The following is a 16,910-nucleotide window of genomic DNA, read 5'->3' as shown; positions in this document are numbered from 1 at the left end:
TGTATCTTCCATAGAACTGGCACCCCAGTCACACCACACAAACAGCCGGAGACATTGAGCCGCAGCTTCAAGGAAAGAACAATGCATCTCCTTGGTTGTTTTCTCCATGTTCATTTTCACAGATTTGGGGAGAAGACTATTGCAAGGTGACAAAATGAAGGTGGAAGTGAAAGGAAAGGCGTTTCACAACACAACTACAGAGAAGATGCTGAGTGCTGTGGAAGTGACCAATAACTAGAAGTTGCAAGGCCTCAATGATAACGCTGACCTGCATCTATGACATGTGGGTGAAAGTCAGAGTAGACCTAATGAATAGGCCCAACTTGGTAATGTTCAATCAGCTACCACCCTACGTCTCCTCGGCAACATCCAGTAAAACTGGCCCATGACTTGGTAAAAGTTTATTCAGAGTCCCATCCCTCATAAGAACTTAGGAAAAGCCCATCTGAACCAGGCCAAAGGTCCATTTAGTTTAGCATTTTCATCTTACACTGGTCAACCAGATACTTTTGGGAAACCTGCATGGAGGGCTTGAATGCTGCAACACTCTCTTCACGTGTGACTCCTAGTGACTGGTATTTAGAGGCACATGGCTTCTGCCAGTGGAGGCACAACATAGCTATCATAGACCTCTCCAGAGTCCAGGTTGGCTCTTAGCTACGTCAATTCCTAATCTCACCCTCCCTTTCTCTCCTTAGCACACATTCATGCCCATAATTGCACCAGTAGACTGTTCCCATGGAGTTTCAACCTGGCACTGCATCCTGATTGCCATATTCCAGGACCTACCTGTGTCCACACCGGAGACCGGAGACCTGATGGAACCTCCTCTGAAGATGGAGAAGCAGAACTTTGCCGCAGTCTCCAGCTCAGACTATGACATTGGCTTCACTATCCTGGAAGAATTTTGATGGGAACAGATCATTCTGTGTAGCAAAAACACCCCTTTCATATAAGACATGCAAAACCAAGAAACAAAATTTGGCAATGAGAAAGCTGAGCTATATTTGTGGCAAAACTCTCTCTGTGTCTGTGGGTGGGTGGGTGTATGTGTGGGTGTGTAGCAGGCTGTGCGCACACACACACACACACACACACAGAGAGAGAGAGAGAGAGAGAGAGAGAGAGAGCTTTAGCATCAGCCAAACCTTATTTATTGTGACAAAACGAACAGCCCCCAGGATGCTCATCCAGCAGCTAATTTCTCATCTTATCTATTATGTGAATGAGATAGGAAAACAGTTTCCTGTTTCTCACAGATATCGCAAACATGAAAGATACAGAATGAATTCCCTTGAAAGCCATGCAGTCAGATCCATCCAGACTCATTTGTTTCAATGGGAGGAATTAATGCCGTCAGGGCTGCTCGTTGATGGGAAATAAGTCTATAAACCTCTCTATAGAAGCAACCTCTAAAATGCTGAGGAGGTTGACAGACAGTTTGTTATCTGTTTATTAAATACGGTGCCTGAAGATATTGTTACCATGTCACACGGAGGTAGGAGAGATACCTTTCTGCTGCTGCAACTCACTCGTACCTGCACCGTAAGGCTCTGATGCTAGCACTGGAATACACACGTGGCTTAGATTGTGGTTTCTTCTTCTCTTTCCTTCTGGTCCAGGCACAGTAATAAAGAAGGGATTGCACACTGTATGTACCCAGATAAAAACTAAGAATTCAGAGAAATAGTCACATGCAACAGCAACAAAAAGAGAATGTGTGCTATGATCCCCTCTTCTCTTTAAAAACTAGACCTCTGTGATCAATACTTCAGCATCATTAGTTTGGAAAGCCGTTTGCCTGTTGGCTATGTATTTGGACCCCTCTTAAGAAATCGTAATCTAATTTGGCATGATGGTTCCTGAGATCAAGGAACAAGTTTTTCATCTATATCTGGATATAATTTTGAATCAAAATGGTGGGCTGAACAACACTTATTTTATTCACTGATTCCAAAACTATGCTATTTTTGTGTGTGTTTCATAACATGCCTGAGGATGCTAGTAAGATATAAAGATAACACAACACAAAAGCTTGAGTGTTTTGTGGAGGAAGGTGGCCACACACTTTAAACGTGTTTTGTTTTCCCCCCTGCCAGGTAAATTGATATCTCCCCTCCACATTGTGCTTATATCTCTGAGAACCCAGCTGTCAAACTGCATGGTGGTGGCACTTTTCAAAGGAAGTTCTCCCAGCCACGGTTATTGAGTCTGCTGCTGTGTGTGTTGTTGTTGTACGGCCGTCATAGGCACCTACTGGTTCTACTTAGACGCTATTAACAGCAAGAGATGCCACTTCTCTTCCACTATGGCTGCACAACCTTGGTAGTAGCTGTAAAGGGTTGGGGAGGGTTAGCTGTAATTGTGTTTAAAACTCTAGTTAAAGATTCGGTTTGTAATATTTCTGAACAATTAGTTTACACACACACGCACAAACAAAAAATATTTCACAGAGGTGTGTCTCCTCTATAATAAAAACATACCTAAAGCATATATCCACATCTCTTCAAACATCCCCCCCCCCAAATACAGAAATTCATTAAATCAAATACTCACAAAGTATGAAAACAGAGACCAAATGTTGGGGTTGGGGAGTATGTTCCTTTATTTAATGGCTAATTGCGTATATAACCACTTAGAGAGGAAGCAGAATTCCAATGCATTGGAGAGTCTTTTAAGGATGACCACATATGTCTGGATTTCCTTATGGCGGTGAAGTCAACATTGTGCCCTTCAGATGATGTTAAACTCCAATACCCTTTACCCTAAACCAGTACGACAAGAGTTACAGAAGGCATTCGTCTGTGATAGCCTTTTAAAAAGGCAAATAAACAAATGTTAAAATCCAAATAAACAGGTGAATAAGTGTAAGGATAACTCCCTATCCATCCCAGCCAAGTCTCACCCAATAAAGAACTTCCCGTTCTTTTTGTAAGTGGCAAAGAGGCATTCCCCTGCAGAAAAGCAATCCTGCTGTAAGAAGGCTGCACCAGCCCCACCATGTTATGTATGACCTGTGACCAGACTAGTGCTTCAGTCTGCAATCCAACCCCTTCTTGTGCCAAGTGAGGAGGAAGGGCTCCACAGAGCCTTGGCAGCAGACAATTTGTATTATTGTTCTTCCTGATTCCTGGCTAGGAGCTACCATAAAGCACAAGTTATAAGGAGGAAGACACGAGGTAGAGGAGAAATTTGCTCCAAATGCTATCTTATTAGCTGGTCCTCAGCATATACGTGTGTGGATTAGAATGCTACTATCTCTGGGTGCGTATGTGGTCTTTTGTTTTTGCAACGCAGCATTTGTTTTAAAATGCATACAGTGATGTGTCTTTTCTTTATTATTTTATTATAATACAGCCCACCCTTCACCAAATGGTACCAGGGTGGGCTACAAAAATAGAAGAATTCAGTTAAACACAATGCACAATTAAAATCATAAAAATTAAAAACAACCCACAAAATAACCAGAACCAGAATAACAAATCAGCTATGCAGAACAGTGCACAGCAATGCAGAGATGATGTGTTTTCTTTCATGGCTAAATGCATACAGGAAGGAATATTTTAAGGAAAGAGTGTGTACAAAATACATACAATTTAAATGCATTTTCCCCTATTTTTGCACAGCAAAAAACATACACCCAACAACAGACTGGAGCATGTATGTGGTTGGGCACATGCAATACTGACAAGCAATGGAAATAGATGGATCTGCCCATTGCTAGAAGGCACTCGCATGGCACCAAACAACAGTGCAATTCTATACATGCCTACTTGGAAGCAGACCCCATGGCATTCATTATATTACAGCCTTAAATGCTTGGACAAACCCCAACAGCTAACAGTTCTCAGCTTTTTAGGCTAGGATTATTGTCTCCCCAAAATGACTTGTCGTTGCCTTTGGGGATCTCTGAGCTCCTTATTTTAAAATTTTCTCTTTTAGATGCTTTCGACAACTGTGAAAACATAAAGGAAATGGGAGCCACAGTTCTGCCTACTCCAAATATGGGCATCTCTAATGAGACTGTTGTTGCTTCTCACAGATTTCTTAAGAGGCAACAGAGTGAAAAGTGAACGGGGTCTGGCCAATCTTCAGGCAGCAACAAAAATGAGAAATGCAGACGGGGCTGATTCTGGTGTTGCATTTGTCATCAAAGACAATTATGTGCAAAAACTGTTGTGTTGCAATGCAAAATGTGTGTGGAGTTTGTCAGAAAACAAGCCACTAGGCTTTTGCCCTACTCTGCAAAATGTGCGTGGATTTGAGCCGAAATACTGCAAAGATAGTTGATTTTACCAGTGTAGAGGTTTTTCCCCCAGCCGGAACTCAATTCAGGCACCTCTCAGGTGGGTGCCATTGCCATTAAAAGAGAACAATGGAAGTGTTCATGATGAGTTCCGACACCTCTTTTTCTAAAAACAAAACAAAAACAGCACTGGGAGATATAACTTCCCTATGCAACATTTATATACCCTCCAAGAGTCCCAATTTTCCAGGGACAGAACCGGAATTATAAAAGCCATCCTGGCTTCTGATCTGATCCTGGATTGCCTCTCGTTTCCCCCTAACATGCTTTTTCCATTCAAAAGGTGGCAATCACATACCATCAGCACTTGAAGTGTTTAAAGCTAAACTCCTAGCACAGTTATTATATGGGGCTCAGATTTGGACAGTGCTCACCTTGGATCTACAGAAGCTGTTCAGTCTAAGTGGCTAAGGCAAAAAATTTTGTCTGTTCCATCCTGTGTTCCCAATGCTTCATTGCGCTTGGAGGCTAATCTCCCCTCTGCTGAATTACAGATTTGGTGTAGGACATTTAATTATTGGCTTTGGCTAAATTTAAACCCCATCGGTCTACTACCCTTAGTATTGCAAGAGTGTCATGAGAGCGCTTGGACTAAAATTGTCAACCAAAAGCTTTACTTTTGTGGTTTATCACCACAACCGTTATTAACACTGGGCTTCAGTAAAGCAAACAATTTAATTAGACAGCACCTATATGATATCAAGCGGCAAAATAATTTGGCAACGATAAGAAAATTTTGCCCATCATATGATTATTTTCCACCTTGTCATGTTGATACATTGGCACCCTATTTGCAAAATTTAACAATTCAAAAATACAGACGTGCTTTCACTTTCGCAAGATTAAATATATTGCCTTCAGCTGTACTTGAGGGTCGACTTCAAAAAAATCTGCTGGAAAAAACACATGTCCATTTGGAGATGGCAGTATTGAATCAGTAGCCATGTGCTTCTAGCTTGCACTCTTTTAAAGATTTGAGGAGTGAGGTTATCACCCCTCTACTACTATTAATACTAGGTTGCTCAACCATTGCTACTGTGCCCTTTCTTCCAGCGGATCAAGATAATCAGGTGACAGCAAAAACTGCAAACTTTTTAGCAGGGGCAATTAGAATAAGATCTATTATTTGATTCTTGATGTAAACCTCCAGAATGTATTTTGTAAAGTTTAAGTTTTTAGCTCTATCTTCAGTACATTGCATTTTATTTTATTGCTATGGCTAGTGACTGGTGTAAATAAATATTATTCTGATTCTGATCCTGCTCTCTATTTCCCCTTGTCCCTATTTCTTCACTGCAGTAACCTTGGCAGTGACTGCATCATCTGGGAGTAGTATTGCATTTGCCCAAGGCCAAAGCATAGCAAACCTGGCACAATACTTAGAGCACTGATGCAATATTCACCAGCATACCACGAGGAAAGATGTGCAGACTGTATCAAAATCAATGTGCTCTTAATGCGCACGCGCAGGCGCACACACACACACACCACACCACCCCACCCTGATTTGAAAGGCCTTCAGGATATAGTATTAGAGGTATGCAAGACTCCATTCCATTCATGGACAATGTTGAATGAAAACCAAAGTGTTATTTTGAAATGCTTTTATAATATTCTGTTGTCACAAGAGCATTTAAAAAAGAACATTGGATTGTATCCAAAGTTGTTCAAGAGCAAGTGGAAAGGATTTCCACACACACAAAGGGACTCCAGCTCCCGGCTGCAGACCTCTGTGAACCCTCAAAATCTCATTTGATGTGAGGTGGGCTGTGGGGGGCAGAGGGGGTGAAATAGAGGAAAACAGAGCCTGGTTGCCTGGTCACATAACACTGGATTCCACCCTATGCATATGTGCAGATCATGCACCAACCTCTACCTTGTAGGACAACATCAATGTGGGAGATACTAATGAGAAATAAATGTTATCAGCTAGAAAAATCTGCTTCATTTAACAATCATTTAAGTGTCATTCAACCCATTGTTCACCCTTCTCTGCTTCTGTAATCCACCAGGGCTTTGCGGATGAAACTGTGGACTGCTGAGCAAAATAAAAGCCAGAGAAGCTTATAACTGGCTGATAACTTCAGCCAGGAAATGTTTCATAAACTCTTTTGATAGAGAGAGATGTTCATTTTAAAACTGCTGGCTTTATAAATTTTACATCTACTTGTGTTGGTTTTTTTTTAAATTTGAGTGTATCTATATTTTTTAATGAACATTTTCTATGGTTTTATGTAAGCCACTTAGCTGAGGTTTTTGTCAATTGAGTGGTATATAAATCCTGTCAATTCATCAATTAAATCTCAACTTTTGCACTGCGCATAAAAAGTGAACCATGTTCACTTTAAGGACTTTGCCCCACAGAATATTGCAACCACCAGAACCCAAACAATGTGATACCAATATGACCTCATGTTATATTTCCAGTATGGGGAAAAGAAGGGGTAGAGGACCCTGTAATTTTTGATGGTTTACAAAATATATCTGGCAAAACATTTGGGGGGAAAGGCGAATTGCAAGCAGTGGTAATAACTAATGAGTGAATGGTAAGTAATACTTTTCTCACACTTTGTCATTTTAATGCTTTCCTGACCATTAAGGAAAGTTGATGGCTTCAACATTCACTAACTATTAGTGTGCAAGTAAGTGATTGTTTATATAGTTATTATGTTTGTATTCTGAGCTTCCTCCAAAGAGATTGGCCTGGGACACATAACTGTTATCTGATTTTCGCCTCAAAACGACCCTAAGAACTTCATGGCAGAGCAGAAATATAAGCTCAAATCTCCTTGCTCCAAGTACAACACTGTATCCACTAGCGCAATTATCTTTCTTATTGCAAAAATCAGACCAAGGAAAGGATAGTATAGATGGAAGGCTATGCTATTGTTTTCCTACTATATGTAGTCTTTGAGGGGCAGGATTAGAACCATATTTGTCAGCAAGCACAAAGTAGCTCTCAAAATCCTGCTCTGCTGGTTTTGTGACTAATATGTGTGGAAGACTAATATGCGTGGAAACTGAATACAGTACGATGAACATACAAAGGAAAGATCAGCTCTGAAGCTCTCCTTGAGCTTGTAAATTCACCGAGGTCACAGATGAAATTATTCTACAATTTGTTATCCAATATTTATTATGCACAATCATTGATTGTATTACGCATGTGTTTTATTCCCTGTTTATAATAAAGGTGAGGAGATTTCCTCCACTGGAACATTTTTGAATGATTCCTGTGAAGAAATATATAATATACAGAAGTTGTAAATCTTTGTCAAAGTTTTAAAATCCACATGGATTTTCTTGGAAGGACGTTGAGCAAGAACCAGAAATTGGCTCACTCTACTCAGCACTTATTTACATGACTATCCCTGAATAAGTAATACCTGTGGGGGGGGATCCTTCAAGTGCTACCTCACTAGGTGACCTTAGGTAAGTGTCTCAGATACAGTCCCTGTCTGCACTACAGGTTTCATAATGCTTCATGTCTCTTTTCTGCGCAATATAAAAGCACTTTAGTCTATTTCAGCATCCTGACTGATATACCTACATCATGCAAACAAAATACCCACATTTTTGTAGGCAGACTACTTATGGTTTTTACAAACAGGTGTAATGTCCTCCTACTGTTTTAACCATCTGCTTTGTTTATATTTGTTGTTTTTAAATACCGCCACTATCATTTTTGGAATGATGGGTGGCTTATAAATTATCTAAATAAACAATGAAGCGAATACCACCCAGTATTAGGAGGGTTGGTGTGTTTTTTTTTGGGGGGGGGGGTTCTTGTAAACCAAAAACAAGTGCACAAAACTCAGTGGTTGGAAAAGATCTGAAAAGTTTTTGCAGGCTGCTTCAAAAAGCAAGTATATTAGAAAAAGAACGGTGTAACACATCTTTGCTTTATTTGTATCTATTTAATGATTTCTACCCTGCCATACAGTACTATAGGCCCCTCTGAGAGAATAAACACACACCCCTCCGTGGGAAGTGAAGCATGGTAAGACTCGCAAAGGGGTACAATACTGTTCATATGCAGCTCTGAGATATTTTAATGCATTTTTCATTTTTTTAAAAAATTGTTCCAACCTTTTCTTGCTCCAAAACGAAGAACAAGAACAAGATATTGTGTTATGCTAGGGCTGCCATACGTCCAGATTTTCCCAGACACTATAGAGATTTCAAAGGTGGAATTTCTGAAAGGCGGCGCTTTGTCCTGGATCTTAGGCAAGTCAATTAAAAAACTGAGGTTTTTTGGCATTTTGGGGTATCCTGGCAACCCTATTTTATGCGCTTATTAATTTGTATCTATTTATTTTAAAACTACACCCACAGAGAAATTCTGCTTTCTGCAGCAGTCATGCAAAGTTTGTGGAGAGACTGCCATCCTGTGTCGGAGCCACAACATAACAGTAGATTTCTGCGTTGGAGCAGATCCACAGCATTTATTTAGAGGACATGACTTCCCCAAAGAATCCAAGGAAATGCAGTTTTACCTTCACAGAGCAACAATTCCCAGGATATCTGGGGGAAAGTCATCTGCTTTAAATGTGCACTGACTGTGCTTTAAATCTGTGGAGCGGATCTCAGATGAGAGTCTGCAGATACATCTGAGAACTTCTGAAAGGGCTGACCTTAAAATAAATAGTGCCCTGGCCAAGGAGCACATTTGGTGCCACACACACACACACACACACACACACACACAAATGATGGTCAGTTTTGCAGAGCTGCCAGGTTTTGTGGCTTGTTTGCAAAACCTAGCAATATAACAGCCCCAACGGGTCCCATAATATGCCCTGAAGTATACCCTTGACCTCACTCCAAAGGCAGGCTCCTCCATTGTCTCCCGAGACAGATGGATGCCATGACACTCAAATGAGCAATGTCTTCTCAAATGTCTGGGTAGCAAAATGAGTTCTCCTGACACTTCCAGACACAGTTGCCAGTGGTGCACAAAACGTCTGAAAGCTGAAGCTCACAAAAGTATATTTAATACATTCATATCCTGCCTTTCCTCCAAGGAGCTCAAAGAAGAAGAAGAAGAATTTGGATTTGATATCCCGCTTTATCACTACCCTAAGGAGTCTCAAAGCGGCTAACAATCTCCTTTCCCTTCCTCCCCCACAACAAATACTCTGTGAGGTGAGTGAGGCTGAGAGACTTCAGAGAAGTGTGACTAGCCCAAGGTCACCCAACAGCTGCATGTGGAGGAGCGGAGATGTGAACCTGGTCTACCAGATTACAAGCTCTTAACCACTACACCACACTGGCTCTACACTATACCACAGTGGCATATGTGGTTTTTCCCTCTCTCCATTTTATCCTCACAGTGACCCTGTGATGTAGGTTAGGCTGAGAGATCCCAGCCGGTCCAAGGTCACCTAGGGAGGTTCATGGCTAAGTGGGAATTTGAATCGTAGCCTCTCAGGTCCCGGTCTGATGCAGCAACCACTACGCCATACTGGCTCTCTTGTGATTTATCACAGCGGATCAAAAGCTCACATCACTTGTTGCCCTATCCACAGAGAACAACATTGCTTGAAACCCCCATCTCTCAGTCACTGTCCTAAAGTTGGCACAAGCCAAAGCTTGCAAGGCCATATTATGAACAGCAACAGTGCACTATGGCAAAATGGCAAAACTACCACAGGTTTTACTTCAATATTTTGGCATGTTTTTGGTTAGTAGCAATTCTTATATCCACTGTCCACTTGACTTGCTTGGCTAAAGAGGAAGTGTTGAAAAAAGTCCACACACAAAAATGTCTCCAGCACACACATATTTCACCACACTTTTCACACACATTCACCAGGGATGGTGAATGGGTGGGTGGTGGTACAGCCCTTTAAAAAAATGCTTTAATATACCTTTACTAAAAAAACCCCTTGTTTTTCTGCGACAATATTTTTATTAACTTCAATTTCCAATCTGAAAAGTAAAGTCACAATATGACAGGGACTGATTGGATAAGATCAAATGGGCAGTAGTTGCTTGCGTCTGATTTTTCTTCTTTCTTAATGTGTCTGGACTATTATAGTGACTATTTATTCATTTACAGTTATTTATATCCAGCTTGTCAGGATACAGATGCTTCAAAGACAGTTTGAAAGTAATGTGAAGAGGCATTAATAAAATCATTAACAGTTTCAAATTATAACGGTTCATTTGGGCTCTTCTGTCACAGGAACAGAGTCTCCATTCCCTCAGAGTTCATACAGCTGTCCTTGCTTCTTGCAGCAGCTGATTGTGTTTCTTTGTCAGTCCAGAGAAGTCCAGCTCATCCTGAGGGGACAGCAAACTCATAACAATCTCCACCTTCCAGAATTAGGGTTTATCCACACCGTGTCAAAGTTTGTCTTGTACATTAGCCATTCCAGCATTTCGGCGGTGTGAACCACATGGCATTTTCACTGCCCAGGCAACATCTGAGTTTTCCTAGAGCTTAAAACCCACTCTTCACCTAATCACTAGTAGTGTAAAGGGGTTTTCTAAAACAATTATATTCCACTAAGTCATGTGGCATGCGTTTGGCACATCAGGGTTTAAGGATTATAGCAGATTTCCTTAGTTTCACACCCCACAACCACCTTGCATATTACTTGCTGCTCCCTGCATCAATTGTTTTATGAAGAAAAGGCTCTTTCATGCCTTTCCCTTGGACTTATAAATAAAGTCTCACACTGGAGGCTTTCTGCTTCTTCTTAACCCTGCCCTTACTCAGCAGCAACCTGTACACACACACAGACACACACACACACACACAGAGAGAGAGAGAGAGAGACAGACAGACACACACACACACACATTTTATTTATTTTCCATTTAATATTATACATTCACAACATTATTATCCACTTTACGGCTTTGGCTCTTTAGAGCCTATCGACTTCCTTCCCTCCCGCCTCATGGCTTTCAAAATTAACCTTTGTATCATTGCATTTTGTACGTTTTCCAATTCTAATTGCACTCATTACAAAATAGCTCAAAATTTAAATAAAAATAGAAAGATAGAAAATCTCTCAGTACAAGTCTTCAGACAACCCTGCTAGTGATGTTAATTGCTTACAATAATCTTTCAGATATCATATAAATTTACCCCAGCCCTTTTGGAATACTTGATCATGCTGGTTTCATATTTTTTCCTGTCAGTTTTGCCAGTTCTGCAAAGTCCATCATCTTCATCTGCCACTCTTCTTTCGCTGGTACTTCTTGTTGTTTCCATTTTGGGGCTAAAAGAATTCTTGCCGCAGCTGTTGCATACATAAACAGTCTTTTATCTTCCCTTCACCCACTATACCCAGTAAAAAGGCTTCTGGTTTTTTAACAAAAGTATTTTTAAACATTTTCTTTTGCTCATTATATACCACTTCCCAGAAAGCCTTTACCTCTTTACAAGTCCACCACATGTGGTATAAGGTCTCTTGAGCAACAACCTGTTCTGAGTGATTGCCTGTTGGGCTGCTGAGGAGACAGCAGCCATTTTAACTGCCTCTGGCCCACGTCTTCCCACAGGATAGTTGGGGGCAGATGGCCCCATGGGGGCAGAGGAGAGAGTCTAGCAGGAGGAGGCGCTGAGATTATATTTTCCTGTCTCTCCTGGACTCGTTTCCATAGGACAATGATCAATGGCCCCATGAGGGGAGGCAACAGGTCACCTGCAGCATGCTCTGAGGAGAATTTTGCCTGCCTATCTCTTGCTCTCTTGAAAATTTTCCTCACAGGGCAGTTGGCGGGAGTAGGCCCTGGTGTCTTTTTCACTTGCCTGCCTCCTTCCCTCTCAGAATTATACTAATCTGCCAATTTGCATGAATATTTCTGTGTGTGATCATGTAAGAAAAGAGCTGAATGAATGTCCTAGAATCTACAATGGCTGCCTCTGGATACACTGAATGGTGGAAGAAAAGCAGCTGAAGACAGAAACTGTTGGGCAGATTATGCAAGTGTCCCTATTTTCCAGGGAAAGTCCTGGATTTTTTTGTTCACCAGAGGTGTTAACTTCATCGGTGCCTGGAGGGGGGGGAGCCAGGGCTGGGGATTAGAGAATGGGGCCATCTTGTTGAGATGGTGAACCAAGCAAGTGAAGAGCTGAGGAGTGGCATGAGTCTAAGGACCTGGCAGAAGAGAGGAGGTGGAGCAATACAGGGTTTTTTTTAATCAGGGCCTTTCTTGGAAGCAAGTCACAGAAAAGGAAGAGGAAGCAGAGCCTGGAGGAACAGGGCTGCGTGCAATGATGAACGAGAACAATTAAATTACAGGAAACAAACCAACAAATTAAACATTTCTGATACTGCTTGCTGACCTGCTTAAAGGTGACTGATCAGCAGGGCAAATCATTCTTTACAGAGTGGCCGGCTTTTTATCTGCATCTTTAGCATGCAGTCTGTGGTCTTGTCCTGGTCAGTTGGCAACCGTAATTCCACGCCTTTTCATTGGCCCTACATACCATGTAATCATAGTTATGGGGAGCCCTACAGAAGGAATAATTATAAATGGATCTTCACAGCAGTGCAACCATGTGTGTGTGTGCACGCACACACATGCACACACATTCAGAGAGAAACAGAAAATAATGCTTTGCAATTACAGTCCACAGCTGCTGCAGTTCCAATATGCTTGCTCCACACAGGTGCAGCTATTATGACAATGAATAGTACACATTAAAGGTGCCATCTATAGGGGTAATAATACTAGGGTTGAAGAGGTATTTTCATTTTCAGCCTAATGTTAGGAAGGAGAGAGAGAGAATAATGTAAAATAAAAGAAGGCAATTCACAACCATCCCTGATGGTTCAGCTGCTGCTTAGAAACATTCTGATTTCAAAGAATTTGCAGGTAATGAGTATTAGGCCAGCATGTGAAAATCAAAGCACTAAATGGTTTAGAGGTGATTCCCTTTTAGCAACCAAAGGAGAAGGCAACATCAGGATTCATACCAAAGAAATGTCATCCTGTAAAATACCTTGGCAGAGCGCAGCCCAGGTAACACTGTAGTCAGAGTGAATAAATTATTTCCACAGCTCCACCAAAGGATAAATGCCGTATTTACTAGAATGTAATGTGCACCTTTTTTCTGCTAAATTACATCACGAAAATAAGGGTGTGCATCAGATTCGATGGCACATTACATTCAAGTAAATATGGTAAGTGAAGAGTCTTCAGAGCTTAATTTTTAGCAGAGGTCACCAGGGCTCACCAGTTTTCGATGCCAGGGATTAACCCTGGGGCATTTGTTTTGTATTACATTTATGTCCCAAGTTTCCTCTAACGATCTTGGGGCAACTTACAAGGTCCTACTCCTCTTTCCTGCATTTGAGTAATTCACAATTTATTCATTTGTTGTCCAAACTGCCCTTCATCAGTTATGATTACTGGGCCATATACCATCTAGACATCAGTACAGCAAAGCAAGAAAGACCCACCAGCATTTTTAAACCTATATTAAACACAACCATATTTTTTTTAAATGCAGCTGATCTCAGCCAGAATAATCTTTTCTGAAAGTCCAGCTGAAGAGATAAATTGGGAACTGGTGCCAGAAACCAAGTATTGAAGGTGCCAGTTGTACTTCCAAGGGAAGGAAGTTCCATAGATGGGGCACCAACTTCAAAGGAGGCCCCATGGGTTTCACTGTACAAGAGCCTTAACCTTAATAATAATAATAATAATAATTTTATTTATACCCCACCCATCTGGCTGGGTTTCCCCAGCCACTCTGGGCAGCTCCCAACAGAATATTAAAAACGCGATAAAACATAAAATATTAAAAACTTCCCTTATCAGGGCTGCCTTCAGTTGTCTTCTAAAAGTCAAATGGTTGTTTTATTCCTTGACATCTGATGGGATATTCCACAGGGCAACAAGAAGGGTCTCCTTTGCAGACAGATCTCCATATATGAGCAGGCTGATATAGGAAGTATTCCAGTATTTGGCTTCTAAGTTGTTTAGGGCATTATAAGTTAACATTAGCACATTGTATTGGGCTCAATAGTATACTGTATTTGGTCATCTGTGCATACCCTGCCGGTGTTGTTGAAATCTGGCAAACTGTGGCTAATCTTAACTATAATTTGTTTAAACCAAGCCAACTTCAAACCAACAAAGTATAAAGATGGCTTGTGTAGGATTAAAACAACACTTCAAGGTTTGAACGTACTGTAACACTAAACTGCAGTTAATAAAAATCAGAAGCAAAAGCGCTGGGGGGTGGGGAGCATGAAAGTCCAAGATTCACACAGGGCTCATTCCTATTATGATAGGAAAAGCCATGGTTTAGCAGGTCATCTGAAGAGAGCCATTTTCTCACTGATCTTTACAGTGGTCTCATAAAGGCAAATCTCTACAGGAGCAAGGCTGAGGTATAGTAGCTTGCCAAATAGTATCTAGTGAATTCGTGACTGAGGGGATGTTGTAAATGGTATTGCCCATAATAATCTCTAATGACTTCTGAACGTCAGAAGCCATTTGTGATAATTCCCCAACTCTCCAGCCAAAATCCATAGCTTTTCATAAAATACCACTTTATTTCATGTATCCGGAAGAGTTTGCCATCTCAGATTATGAGCATACTTGTCGTTATGAGAGCTTCTATCCCTCATTTTAGAGATCGGTGGTCCAGAAATGCTAAGCAGTTTATTAAAGTGTCCATAGGCTACCTTTCAGGATACATATCCTCACTCACAAGATAGCATAAAAAGCATGAAATGAAGAACAAGCATAAAAACAGTTAAGATAAAATCAAAACAGCTATCCAAAATACAACAAATGTACAGCAGATAAAGCCATATTGTTATAACTCAGCTAAGCATTACAAAATAATTAAAAAATATTTGAGGCTACAAGTATTGGGCGGTGGAGGGGAACTGAATATGGCTAATTCACCTTATCCTCCTCCAACACTCTGTTGGGATCTTGCAGACAGGGTAGAAATTGGGGCAGAAGAACATTTTTGCTCTCCTGTCCTTTTTCCAGTGGTTTTAAAACTGTTTATCTCTTATCGGATGGGAGTAGGGAGAGCTGAAACGAAACCAGCTCTAGAGTTGGTGTGATTTATTTTGTGGTTTGGGTGTGTGACAGGGAATTGGGAAGGTTATAGATCCTTACGTTCCATTTCTTCCCTGGTCCACTCCCTACCTCTTGGCATTGCTAGGGTCCAGGTTGAAGAAGGTGTCACAGCACTGGGGAGGGGGAATATAACACTGGATCCTCCCAGAGGTCAAAGCACCTCAGAGACAGTGTTCAGAAGCATCCTATGGCCCCTGGGATACCATCCCAGGCAGGGTCATAGGATAGCAGGGTCAACTAGAAAGTTTGCTGATTGTTGCTTTTTAACACATTCACAGAAACCAAGCAGGTGGTGGATGAGAACACTAAAACTGACAGCAGACTAAGGCCACATTAGAGCACTATGGTACTACTTTAAACAATCATGGCTTCTCCCAAATAATTCTGGGAGCAGTAGTTTAAGGATACTGAGAGTTGTAAGGAGGCCACTATTCCCCTTGACAGTTTACGGAGTTCTCCGTAAAGGAGGACCCATTGTTAAACCACTCTGTAAACCAGAGCTTTCCAAACTTTTCATGTTAGCGGCACACTTTTTAGACATGCATCATTTCACAACACAGTGATTCAGTTTTACTAGCAAACCAGTTTAAACTAACCCCTTTCCAGCCCCGTGAGGAGCACGGGGAGCGTTTGCGTGACACACCTACACATTGCAGCCGACACACTAACGTGTCGCGACACACGGTTTGGAAAGCTCTGCTGTAAATGGTAGTTCTGGGAGGGGAATAGGGGACTTCTAACCGTGCTACAGCTCCCATAATTCTTGGGGGGAACCAGTGATGTTTAATGTGGTATCATAGCGCTTTACATGAAAGGTATGAATGTGGCCTAAAAAGGAGTTCACTGCATGCCATTACACATTCGCTAAAACAGTTCTCTGGATTCACAACACACGCCAGTTTACCAGAGCTGGCAGAGCAAAAGTGCCTTAAAGGGGCCTAAAATTGAGGGGAGGGAACATTACACTCAATTTGAAACACCATAGGATGTCAGCATAATGAAAACAAAACTGAATGGATAAGCTGGCTGGTATACTAGGAATGGGAAAAGGCAGCTGAACTCAAGAAAAGCCACTGGATGGAAGTAAACAGAAATCCTGGGAAGCAACCTGGCAATAAACAGGGTTGCCAACTGGCTAGAAAAATGTGGGCCGCCCTGATAACCTGCTGGTGCCTGCACACTAAGCTACAGTTAAAAACACAGCTACAGAAAAGTTGCCAACCCAGCGACAACAGGGCAGCTGTGCCACATACAAGGTTTAGAAGGAACAGAGTTTGCAGGTTCTGTTCCTTATTTCCAAATGTCTTTGCACACCCTTGAACAGTAATACAAATGCACATGCTGGAATCTTTACTGTAGAGCAGCCTTCTCCAATGCTGGGCCCTCCAGTTTTTGTACAACTCCTATAATTCCTGATCAATGACCATGCTGACTGGTGCTGATAGGAATTGCAAGCAAACTATATCTAGAGACAGTTTAGGGCACCTTGGGCCTAGAGGCCAATCCTTAAGTTTCCATAGTAACTTCTCAAGGAGGGTGG

The 16,910-nt window shown here is 41.5% G+C and overlaps 1 protein-coding gene across 3 annotated transcripts in view; it reads right to left on the bottom strand.

The window, feature by feature from the left end:
* Window positions 1-10,197: 10,197 nt before the first annotated feature.
* MBOAT1 (membrane bound glycerophospholipid O-acyltransferase 1) overlaps window positions 10,198-16,910 on the bottom strand; it is a 42,421-nt gene continuing 35,708 nt past the window's right edge. The window contains exon 14 of one of the 3 annotated variants that reach the window (XR_014513374.1): window positions 10,198-13,027. The gene's annotated coding sequence lies outside the window, so the exon portion shown is untranslated. The remainder of the gene's footprint in view (window positions 13,028-16,910) is intronic. The other 2 variants (XR_014513375.1, XR_014513376.1) reach the window with 2 other exon arrangements.

The sequence above is a fragment of the Podarcis tiliguerta genome (genome assembly GCF_965153285.1).
Source record: "Podarcis tiliguerta genome assembly, chromosome: 7".
NCBI lineage: Eukaryota > Metazoa > Chordata > Lepidosauria > Squamata > Lacertidae > Podarcis > Podarcis tiliguerta.
The sequence above is the reverse complement of the archived record's forward strand: the minus strand, read 5'-3'. Positions and strand labels throughout refer to the sequence as shown.